We start from the raw sequence: 4852 nt of genomic DNA, 5'->3' as shown, positions 1-4852 counted from the left end.
TCAAACATAACTATAAATCTTAAATTTAGAGAAACTGAGAATATTCAAGCTGTTACGACCCTGGTCTAGAGTCAAAGCCGCAACATAAAAAAACACTCGACAAATAAAATTCACTTTTAATAACCCCTTTGTGTAGAGTCTCTTTATTTGTCTTTTTTTTTGTCTTTTCTTTTTTTTATAACCAAGAAAAATGTGAAGTCAAAAACCTTGGGGTGAACCCACAAAAAAATAATAAACAAAAATACAAAAAACTAAACACCCAAATGAAACTTACTACACCTAATAAAATAACATAACTAAAAATACAAAAATCTACACTTATCTCCCTAACTAACAAAAAAACAGGTGAAAATATTTACAAAAAAGAAAAGTGGCGTCCAACCCCTACTGCCTCTTACCGTGTATATATTTACAATATTAACAATCAACAAACACACAAACCAAAACAAAAATAATAGGAAGGGGAAACACGGATGGGTATACCACACAAAGTCAACACTAGTACAACAGCACGAGAAACACAATCAACGAAAACAACTTAACAACAGGAATAACTTTATCACAATCTCAAACAACACACCAACAAAACTCGCTCTCCCGCCCTACGCCCGATGTTCTCTTTTTAAAGGACGCCCTGGGTAACCTCCTCCAATCCCAGGGCACGTCGCCTGCGTAGTTAGGGCGGGGCCTGCAGGTGGAAAGAGTGAGAGAGAGAGAGAGAGAGACAAACAAACAAACACACCTGCCAATGCAACAAAGCGACATTTCACCCAAAAATAAAAAAATGTACTCACTATTTACCCTTCCTCAAGTGCAGGGGTCACCAATATCGGTCCTGGAGGGCCGTTGTCCCTGCAGGGTTTAGCTCCAACTTGCCTCAACACACCTGCCTGGATGTTTCAAGTATAACTAGTAAGACCTTGATTAGCTTGTTCAGGTGTTTTTGATTAGGGTTGGAGCTAAAATCTGCAGGACACCGGCCCTCCAGGAACAAGTTTGGTGACCCCTGCTCAAGTGGTTCAAAATAGGGCTAGGCGATTTGGCCTAAAATCAAAATCTCAATTAATTGAACATTTCAACTCAATTCTGATTAATGAACGATCAACGTTGAAAATTAATAACTTGCACTTTTGGAAACAAAATAAAATATTCTTAATGTTTTTCATATTAAATGAAGAAAATAAGAACTCTCTTTTCTTATAAAGATAATAACTCCTCTAAATAATATTTTATTTTATAACATTAAAATATAACAGTGCATTTCTTGCATCTTCTGTAAACAAATATTTTAATGTAAATAATAATTTTAATTAAATGGAAATATCTCAAGTCATCTCCGGCGCAGCTTCCAATCGTCATCAATGTAGTGCAGAGTAAGGCTCAAGAATGACTCGTCCTATTTGACTAGAGATCATATGCGGCTTCAAGTGGATGCAGAAGTATAAATCAGCCTTAACTGGTTTATACTTCTGTGTCGAGTGATCGCCGTGACCCATGGTGCATGTCTTGCACTTACTCGTGCATTTATACTTCTGCATGCTGTTTGTGTTGCTCTGCAATAACACTTCTGAAACACTAGCTGGCAGTCAGGTTTTTATGTTACTGTGTCGAGTTTCTTTGCGAGTGTTTTGTTTTTTCTGTACGCTACCTCGGTGTACAAGTAGCTCAAACTCGCTCATTCAGAGGCGGGAAGCAGCGGATGTGCAACAATTTTCCTCTGGAGCTCCTTCACGGGACTCGACACTTGTAAACACTTGCTTCAGTGGGCACTCTGCTCTCCGTGCTGCCTACATTCGTCACCACTATCAAGCCGACCAATCACAGAGCTTGCGCTACACGTCGTCACAATTTGTAGATACATTTTTTGAGAGGAGCGCGTCAGTCTCGGCATCAGCCACAGCGAGTGATATAGACGACAAGAAGGCTGCACTGGACCAAACGCGTGCACTTGAAGTATAAACAGAGCAGAGTCACGTGACTCCACACGCGGTAGGGAAAGTAATTGAAATAATTAACCTGCAAAAATTTGATCGTTTATAAGCCCTCAATGTCGATTTCGATTAATTGCCCAGGCCCTAGTTTGAAAATCTTTATTCTGTTAAAATAGATATGTTGAAGAAAGCTGAAAACCGGTAACCATTGACATCCTTAGTAGGTAAAACAAATACTATGGAAGTCAATGGTTACAAGTTTCCACCATTTTTCAAAATATCTTCTTTTGTGCTCAACAGAAGACAGAAACTCTTAAAGGTTTAAGATTTTTCAGTTTTGGGTGAACTTTCCCTTTAATATTGAGACTTGTGGAGCTGCACATTGATGGATTTGCTCTTCAGTGTTTGGACTTTCAGCAGTGAAAATGAAACCACACTGAACTGAACTAAACTTCAACTCTGAAAACTGTTTCAGTTTACTATGTTAAGCTGCTCTGATACAATTTACATTGTAAAAGCGCTATATAGAAATGAACATGAACTTAATTGAATATTGAAGAATAACACCATAAAAAAAACACTAAGAATAACACACACACACCCTTATTGCCTTTATTGTTTGCTCGCGCAGGTCAGCTTTCCATGGAGGATGTTCCCACTATGGTCCTGTGCAAACCCAAACTGCTCCCTCTGAAGTCTGTGACTCTGGAGAAGCTGGAGAAGATGCAGAGAGACGCTCAGGAGATCATCAGACAACAGGAACTGGCTTTGAAGGAGCAGCCGCCGTCTGAGAAGGCAGAGTAGTGTTCACTTCTGAGGGATCGAGTACACACTTCATTCACAACCACATATGCAGAATATGGTCAGTCAGAACTCAAGGGTGAGGGTTCGAGTTTGATAGAATTCATATCTACATGTGAGGTTAATTATTATTTGTGTGTTCAAATAAATATTTAAATAAGCTAATTTTAGAAATGATACAGATATCAGATTGCTAAAAGTGACTGAAGTGATTGTGAAAGAGCGCTTTTGTTGGATAAAATGGCAGCTAATGCATGAGACTGGGATTACACACAGGGTATATTCTTCTAGTTTTTCAAGGACGGTCTACTTTGTAAATGTTGTATTTCAATAAATATTTTAAAAGTATATTCCTTTTATTATTTTTAAAAGTGTTAATCAAGGATTTATTTAAGCAGAAGCGACTGTAAAAATACTTGTAATGTTAAAATGCAAAAATGATAAATTGCAAATAAATGCTGCTCTTTTAACTTTGTATTCATAAAAAAAGAAAATACTAATTTAATTTTATTAGAAGCCGACCATTAATTCTGATTGGTTGAGACTCGTTTGAATCTACTCTGTAAAGTCCGTACTGACTGCTGCTTGGCAACTATCCGCTCGTTAAGTGACGTCACGCGAAGCAGCTTCCAGGTCTAAGAGTTCTATCTAACTGTATGGGGAGACTCAACAAATGGTAATTTTTATATATATATATATATATATATATATATATATATATCTTTAATATCCAATGGCCAGAAAGTGATTATTTTTAGAGATTATTAAAATATCTGTCTGTGATGCAGCAAGTGCAGAGACTGTTGTGTACACCATGATTTATTTTTTATATAAAATTCACTTTAATGGGTGATTAAAAAGTGGTCGTCAACAAATATTTTCTCAATTCATAGCAGCAGCGGCTTGGACCCAGAAACAGTCCTCCATATGTCAAGACTTAACAAGCGGATTCTGCTGAAGTGTTATTATTTGGCTTGTTTTGTTAAACCTTGTTATTTTTATGGAATAAAAGCAATAAGCCTTAAGAAGCAGTGGTTTACAGTGAATAGCAGCTTTATTAGATCCAGCCGTCAATATCTATCATTACCTATCATTATATCCATCCATGTCTGTTGTTCAGTCTATCATTTTGTCTGCTTATTTTCATTCTCTTTCTATACATCTGTCTGTACATCTATCTATCTATCTACTGTATCTATATCCATCCATCAGTCCATCTATCTATCTATCTCTGTATATCCATCGGTCTATCTATTTATCTATCTCTATATATCCATCGGTCCGTCCGTCTATCTATCTATCTATCTATCTATCTATCTATCTCAGTCGGTATATCTATCTATCTCTGTATATCCATCGGTCCGTCTATCTATCTATCTATATCCATCAGTCTATCTATCTTTCTATCTATCTCTGTATATCCATCAGTCCGTCTATCCATCTATCTATCTATCTATCTATCTATCTATCTATCTATCTATCTCTGTATATCCATCGGTCCGTCTATCTATCTATCTATCTATCTCTGTATATCCATCGGCCCATCCGTCTATCTAAGTCGGTATATCTATCTATCTATCTCTGTATATCCATCGGTCCGTCTATCTATCTATCTATCTATATCCATCGGTCTATCTATCTATCTCTGTATATCCATCAGTCCGTCTATCTATCTCTGTATATCCATCGGTCCGTCCGTCTATCTATCTATCTACCTATCAGCAAATATATCTTCATATTTATTGATTCATCCATCCATCCATCAGTATATCTATGCATTCACCAGTATATCTATCTATCTATCTATCTATCTATCTATCTATCTATCCATTGTTCCATCCATTCTGTATGGATGGACTAGATAGACAGGCAGACATGGCTGGATGGACTGATTGGTGGATATGGTCCTGGAGGTCTTTTGTCCTGCAGATTTTAGCTCCATACCTAATCAGACACACCTGGGATAGCTAATCAAGCTCTTAAACCTGCAAGGATGTTTCTAGAATGTGTAGTGTTGAGGCAAAAGCTGGAGCTAAAATCTGCAGGACACCGGACCTCCAGGACCAAGTTTGAGAACCCCTGCTATAGATCATTCCATCAAGAACTAGTAGAGTCAGTGA

This window comes from Danio aesculapii, chromosome 22, assembly GCF_903798145.1.
Source record: "Danio aesculapii chromosome 22, fDanAes4.1, whole genome shotgun sequence".
NCBI lineage: Eukaryota > Metazoa > Chordata > Actinopteri > Cypriniformes > Danionidae > Danio > Danio aesculapii.
Note: the sequence above shows the minus strand (reverse complement) of the source record.